Raw genomic sequence first — 7,920 nt, forward strand, 5'->3', positions numbered from 1 at the left:
ATATAGGACAATATACTTGAACAGCGTTGGAGGTAGTCCAACGCGAAATGGAACCAAGTGACGTAGGAACGGAAGCTATTATACTCTCTTCCGGCTCGATATAGCCAACAGTTACCGTAACCATCCCGATCACGACGTTTCCCTGTACGAAAATTCGTTTCGAACTCCCTCGTGTCCCACGAATTCATAAAGATCCTGCGGAATACCATCGAAACGAGAGACACACCTGACATGTTCGCGCGTAATTTTTTTTTCTTCTCTTACTTTTCCCTGTAATTATATCCGGCCATATACGGAGCAGAGACACGAAGGGAGGCAACATCCATCATGAGATCCGCAAGCCGCGCAAGCCGATGATCGATATACCCATAATCTCTGACCCCGGCACATCCCGTATTTCTCTCGGCTGCACACCCCCGGCTGCTACCGTTCCGGTATTAACCATAGAAAATGGGAAAATTCGGGTGTTACCCAGCTATTAACGTTAACGGCCGCGCGTTGCTCGCCACCTTCTCTAATGGGTACACATTGCCCTCCGTGTCGGAGTAATAACGACTCTTTCACCCATGTTTTTCCGGGGATGGAAATCGGTGGCCGCCGGTTCGCCCGATTCCGATTCCGATCTCCACCGATTTCCATGCCTCCTGGTCCCGGCTAATTGTCGCTCGATTCCCCAATCTCGATAAAGCCTCAATAATAGACCAGTTACGTACCCTAACCTGACTCTCCCTCTCTCTCGTACCATCGCTTTCCTCTTCCCTATTCTCCGTCAGATACATACAGGGTGTCCTAAAAGTAAATTCCGATTGTCTTCGAATATTCTACAATAATTTTCGAACAATTTTCGGCAGCTCGAGAAGAAAGCGCCTCGGATATTTTCTTTTTTCTCGTAGAAATGGAAATTTGTAGAGGAAGGAATTTTATAAAAGTTTTCTAACGAACGGTGTATTCGGCGGACGCAGCTTAACCCGGGAACGAAGGCTCGCAGGAGTGGAAGCGCGTTCGAGCGTGAAAGCCCGGCCGAAAAAATGCGACGCACCGGCGTGAATTTGTAAAACGGTCTCGCAGCTCGCGCCTCGTAGCGGAGAGAAGAAGAACCGGTGAAAAAACCGCGCTGCACGGCGCGCCACCTTCTTTCCCCTTCCCCACTTTTTTCCTCGTTCCGAAAATCATCGGCCGGTCGTCTTGGCGTCGTCCAACGCGGGCGAGGTCTCGTCTAGGAGATTCGCGTGAATTTTTCTGCCCGGCATCCCCACCAGCCGCAATTCTTTTCTCCGCCTCTTATTCGACAGATTCCCTCTCTTTCTCTTCCTCCCCTCCAACCGCGCCTCGCCTCGCCGTGTGCGACGACACGATTATTGTGCGGTGCAGCTTGCAACAACGTGTATTTGATTTTTCTTCCCGTTCTTTCAATGGGTGTAATCGGGGATGAATTCTAGCCTACCGTAAGGGCAATTTTAAAAGATCGCCATTCCGTTCCCATTGTGGACGTTAACGGACACGGAAAATGTGTCCTTTAATGCGCTCTCCGCTTTATTTTTCCTTCCTATTCTACTGTACGCGATGTGTTTTCTAGATGTGTTTTCGATTCTAAAAGAAAGAAAGAGAACAAACGAAACGAACGAACTTTCTTTTGGCTTGATCGAGATTACCCGAATCACGATAATATATTTAATATGTTTATACCAAGTTTGTTTACTTTACTCACCTATCTCTACTATAAGAAAAATATTCGTAAATGTCAAATTATTCAAAGTTGTGGAAACGAAACGAAATATTCTTCTCTTAAGAAAATTATTAACATTGAGATAGCGCAGTGAAAATCATCGGACAAAGTGAAGGACATGGCAAGGTGTATTTGTTTAGCATCTTGTCGTTTAATTCAGAATCTTGTGTGTCTTCTAACTCTGCCCTCTGGCTTGAGCGTTTGTTTCACTCTGAGCTCATAAATCTCAGAAAACTTGGGATGGGGTGGGGAGACACAATGCGAAACAGGATTGGTCGAGGGAAGCTAACCACTTCCAATTAGCATCGCCGACACAACTTTCCACGCACCGTGGATCTATGGAAACTTTACGATCACGAACAAGCGAGGTCAGACGTTTGCGTTCCGTGTTTCGTAACGTTCGAACAGATAAAACTGTTTAATTCGTGTGCACGCGTGTTTTGAAAAGTTCGTAAAATGTATATACTTGTAGCTTTCGCGTAAAATTCGGTATAATTCGGTATACGTAGTCGCGATAACGTAAAATATAAAATAAATCTTTGTTTAGTTGTTCCATTTCGTCCGGTCGAGCTCGGAAAAATAAATTAGATAAAAGGAAGAAAATAATATCGAAAAAAGAGTTGGATAAATATTTACAAGTTTAGATCATAAACTTAACCTAACTTGTTTCGAAGAATAATTTTTTAACCAGCAAATGAATTCAAATAAATTCTCAACAATTAATTGAGCAATAAGAGAATGATATATCTTTTTGTAAACAATTATCAAAAGTTAAAAATAAAAGTTGAAACGTGTAGAAACGAAAATTTATATAAAATCAATATTCGAATTTTAAAAACACAAACTCTAAAAAATCCTGATCATCGCGAGCACATCTTTCCCTTATTGCAATTCGATTCTCTTAAAAATATGACTGAGCTCAAGACACTTGAATTAAATCGGGCTGATATCCCGACGTGGACGCCCTACCTGTCGCGGTATAGAGCCGAGTGGCAAATAGCTAGTGCAGAACAGTGAAAGCTCCCCATGGGCTCATCCCCGTGAACGACCTCCTGCAAAAGCATTAATCACAAGCTACTTGTTATCCCTCCTCTCGTTATGGCTGTATCACACGTTTGGTTAAAAAAGAAAAAAAAAAAAAAATAAAAATAAAAAAGAAGGGAAAAAAAAATTCCTCGTATTTTTCATAGTAAAGTTCATATTGTTTATTGGAATTTTTTTTTTTTTTGCCTCGACTCGGTTTGAACATTTTATCATTGCATATTTAATGTTTCTCATCTCACTGGAAAATATAAGAATCGTGTCCGATGTTATATTAAAATGAAATATTAAAATGAAAATAAACTCGAATTGCGCGAGATACATTGTTTCGAATTTTTTTTTTCAAGTTGAGATACAGTTTAATTATTAGCAAAATTAAAATTTCGTTCCTAACGTAAACGAGAATTTTGCATAATCTTTCGATTGGGATAATTATCGTCTCGACATTTCCCCTAATCGAACCTAATCTTTGAAATAAATTTTAAACGCCGCAACGAAGAAGAGTCTCGCAAGAGATTCGCCACTTTAACTCCCCCATCTCAACTTTCTCGTTGGACGATAAATTCTTCTTTAGCCTTCATTGATGACTTCATCTCGCCTTTCGTGAAACTTGCGAAAGCCTCGCGATAATGGCTATCCTACCTTTTGAATATTCAGTCCCGGGACGAGATAAGGCCAAGATGGAAGAATGATCGCAAAAACTTAATTTTCGGACCGTGAGCAACGTGTATATAATATATATATAGTGTAACGTCGTACCTTCTTTCTCTTTCTTCCTTTTTTCTCTTTTTCTTTCCACGATCGCAAAGGAAAATCGATCGAAGGTTAAACGTGGCATAAAATTCGAAGAGTTCCCCTCCTCTTCCTCCTCCTCTTTCTCTTCGTGGCGTCACGGAGCATCCCTCCTGTTCGAGGTGTGTTCGACAAACGGACGAACCGCGACGTCCGTCGGCAGCGTGAGCACGCCGCTCCTCGAGGAAAGGCAATATGCATGTAAAGAGCACTTGGACCCGCTTTTACGACTCGAAAGACCCTTCCGGACACGGCAATCCGGGCGATGGGAACGATATTCGAAGCTACGCGGGCCGCGTGTATCGGGAAAACTTTCTCCTTGGCTCGGTAACTTTGTAATTATTTCTCCTCCGCCCGCGGTGAATACGGTTTAAGCCGGGCGAAAAACGACGTGGGAGCCTCTGCTAAGCGGTTTAAATATTTCATGCCCGTCGAGTCTATCAATCGAACGGCTTCTGACGGATCGTTTTAACGGATGCTGCCACTCGTGCGCTTGGTTAGGGGCTCCCTCTCGAGGAGAGGCAACGTACTGGATTTTTCGCGTATTATTCCGTTCCTAGGTTTCGAGCACGCTCAAGGGACACGGCGAATTTTTCGATATTTCGTTTATATTAGAAATTTTTGTTGTTGGTCGAAAGAAAAACGATATATTTTCTTTTATTAAACTTTATTCAACCAAAATATGAACCGACATAATTCCATTTTTGTAAAACTTGTTGGTTTTAGCGCGAAGAAATTCGTCGAATGTTGCTATTACAACTTTTAGTCGAATATTTTTAAAAATAAGCGTAAAGCGATAATCGGTTGATGAGATATCTACTTTTGTTATAATATCACCTTGTTTTAGAAAAGAACGATGAATTATTTTTCTTTATGGATCATACAGTCACCATAACTTTTCTCGTCCATAATAATGGTTTCGGTATTTATTTAGGATTTTTATTAGCGTTCAATCATTGTCCAAATTGTATTATCGTATCTATTTCTCATCACGAGTTATAATTCTATTCAAAAAGAGACATCTGTTCTTTCGAGCTTTACACGATAAGCACACTTACAAGACGCATTCTGTCAGTTGATGGTACAATACACTTTTCCAATTTTTTTCACTTTATCCATTGCACTCAAATGTCTGAAAACCGTTATTGGAGATACGTCTAACTCTGCTTCCACTTTGGCTTTCGATTTATTAACAGTCCTCTCATCGACAGAATCTTCTCCGAAAGCTAACCTAATATTTCGATATGCACTGTAGCCCAAGTTAAACTCGTATAAGGAATAATATTCTAAATTCGTTCACTTCTCAAGGAACAGTTAAACCAATAGAAAAAGAACTTGCTACGCAAACGAGATATAAGAGGACGACGCGAAAAATATGCTAAGCGAAATATAGGTTAAGTAGAGTTTACAAGTAGCAGTTGATTTATTCTGAAGTTGGCAACTTCACGTGGTACGATCTAATGCATGGAACGTGTTAAGGTATATTTCGAGCGAAAAGTAACTAAATTTATACTAAGTTAAATAATATTCGTCGCACAATGTAATGGTGTATTTCTTCGTATTATCGTAAGAAAAGTGATTTTCCTTTGAAATTTCGATCGCTGTAATTTACGAAAACATTAACTTCGTTTAACGATCTTGAATAATCACGAGCTTAGTGTACCGTTTAAATTCTCATGAACGTGGAAATGATGGTAGTACAGTTAAAGCTGTACTACGATGTACTAACGGAAGCCCTAAGGCGGTTTAATTGTGTACGTTTTCTGTGGATTCTCGCGGGAACGACCCGAGGTTTAGGGCTCGTGAGTGACCCTATAAATTCACGTAATCTGATTTCGAGAGCAGTGAAACCGGCTTCCCTTTCGAAATCGAACCGGAGAATAATAGATTTCCGTGATTTCCGGCGACGTTTTTCCGTCAAATATTGATGGTTAGTGAATGCTTGTTGAAAGTAATCGGAAACTCTAAGATAATCAAAGAGAATAACCAAAGACAACACTTCGAGTTTCAATTAACTCGAAATTAACTTGAAATTATTTAGTGGATTAAAAAAAAGTTATTATAGTAAAAAAAAAAAAAAAGAAAAAGGTGAAAAGTTTAAAATAAATCTCTCATTTCCTACCACCGGCAAAGTGTAAATAAGCGAAGACAAGATATTGAAGGAAAATTCAATCGGATACAGGCAAATATTTAACCGATTCGAGAGTCGCGCTGTTTTACCGAGCGAATAAATGTACCGAGGATGGATAAGAAGTGATTAATATCCGTGGAATCAAATCGCCGTGACTAATTTGCAACCTGGAAGTTCTGGTTTGCAATAACAGAGGGTCAACAACAATAACAAGAAACTTGTGATATCTTCGTAGATTTCGCCCCCGCGATCCGTGGTAAAACAAGAAACGCCGTGCCACCCTCAACGAGTTACGAACTTTCATTTGTCCCACCCTAACCTAACCATTTCCTATCGGTCAAAACAATTTCGCAGTTCCTTAATAGGCTTCATAAATCAACCCCGACCCGAATATCGGATCGGAAGTTAAATTTTCGAACGAAACGATATTACGAGATGTGTGTGAGAGAGAGAGAGAAAAAAAATCGGGAGCCGATTTTTACAAAAATTCGTTTTCGATATTGGCTCGTACGTCACACTTCTATCCTTTTATTAAAATTCTTATTCGAATTTACTTGAAATATACGATCGTATAATTTACACCTACAATCATTTTTTCCAGATATATATTTGATATTATAGAAGAATCGAATAATTCGTAACGATTTTGGGAAAATAAGAGCGAGAAGATCGCGTTGAGAAATCTCTCGTTTTATACAAATATAAAATATTTTTTGGACGAGTTATGCAATCCTCTCTAAAAAAAAATCATTGATCGAATATGAAACGAGAATCTCAAGTTCGCAATCGATTTTATCCACACTCCCCTCTCCTTTCCTTAAACCGCTCCAGCATAATTTTTTCCCCAAAGTTCCGCAACACGATTTTATTAACCCATTTATTTCTTCCAGATCATTTCAGAATGGAATTAGGAGAGGAGCTGGCACGATACCGCGACGTTATTACATTGTCGCAAAGATATCTCTTGAGAAACGACTCTTGTTCCGGGCGGGGTGTTTTTCTCCTAATCAGGAATACACCTAATAATAAGGGAAATTGATGATTTAGGGAGGGAGGGAGGGAAATAATAAGTATAACCATCGAGAGGGGTGTGCAATGAAATTAAGTCTTGGGGAGAGGAAAAAAAGGTTCGACCCTCTCCCTGGCGAAAGGTGCGAAATCTCGAAGGGTGGCCCGCCTCCCTCTTCCTTCACCTCCTCTTCTCTTTATTTCTCTCGAACCGAGAATGGCTTTCGTCGCTCTCTCTCGCTCGCGGGCGAAATGAAAAACGGCTTCTTATCGGGACTCTTGCGCAACTTTTCTTTCGAGTGGACGTATAAATTATCGGGACACCCGATAGAGAGGGGTCGTGGGGATATCTCGAAACAGCTCGAACGAAAATAATGCGCTCTGGGGATACTCGAAGAGCATCGAGAGCTTCTTACAAGGTATTAAACCTTTCATCGATTGTAATCGCATTTCGGCTTTAATAGGTGCTCGAGTAATTTAGGCATGTTTTCAATCTCAATTGGACAACGATTTATATTTTAGAGAAAATTTGGGAAATTTGATAAAAATATTCGTGTATTTTTTTAACGAATTTTGTAGAATTTTGTAGAATTGATTTATAAATTTTAAAAGATTGTATTTGATCGCTATCGAGGGAGGGAGAGAGGGAGCAGTTAGTTTGTGTAGGCTGGTTGGATAGATTAATAATGAATGACAAACACAGAACTCGATCAGAAACTATTAGCCGGCCGAAAAACGGTCCGACCCTCTAGGAGGAAGGAAAGAAATTGGCATTGTGAAAGAATCTCGAATAGGCGTATTCCGTTCTAAATTGGATCCTTCGAATCTTGTCCTCCGCTTTTATTTCGAAGTATTGTTCTTCCAATCTTCTCGTCCGGCCAACCATTCGAAGGAAACGATTCGCAGCCCAGCCTCTGAGACTGGGGCACATCTCTCGGGGAGATAACGATTGAAAGCTTAATTCAATTACCTTTCAATTCGCTTTAATTAGTTCTGGCGCGGAAGTAACGAATTGCGGAACATCCGCTTGTTATCACTGCAAATTGTTTGCCGATATGATTGAATTCTATTCTTGAATTTTATCTATCTTGCTAACCTAAATTTTTTACCAATCTTTTTACTCTTGAAAATAATTTTTCGTATTAAAAATTATCGTTAGAAATTTTGGAAAACTAAATACATCTTGAATGGAAAAAAAAAAGTATTCGAGAGAAGTTTTTTT

The 7,920-nt window shown here is 40.1% G+C and overlaps 1 protein-coding gene and 1 long non-coding RNA gene across 2 annotated transcripts in view; both read right to left on the reverse strand.

Moving 5' to 3' along the window:
- LOC726886 overlaps positions 1–2,758 on the reverse strand; it is a 91,049-nt gene extending 88,291 nt beyond the window's left edge. The window contains 1 exon segment of the mRNA XM_026439854.1: positions 2,696–2,758. The gene's annotated coding sequence lies outside the window, so the exon portion shown is untranslated.
- Positions 2,759–3,100: 342 nt separating this feature from the next.
- On the reverse strand, positions 3,101–7,798 carry LOC113219278. The gene is made up of 2 exons (XR_003306169.1): positions 3,527–7,798; positions 3,101–3,409 (listed from the first exon to the last, which is right to left on the reverse strand). It is a non-coding gene; the product is annotated as an uncharacterized LOC113219278 (long non-coding RNA).
- Positions 7,799–7,920: the final 122 nt, after the last annotated feature.

The sequence above is a fragment of the Apis mellifera genome, linkage group LG1 (genome assembly GCF_003254395.2).
Source record: "Apis mellifera strain DH4 linkage group LG1, Amel_HAv3.1, whole genome shotgun sequence".
Lineage (NCBI taxonomy): Eukaryota > Metazoa > Arthropoda > Insecta > Hymenoptera > Apidae > Apis > Apis mellifera.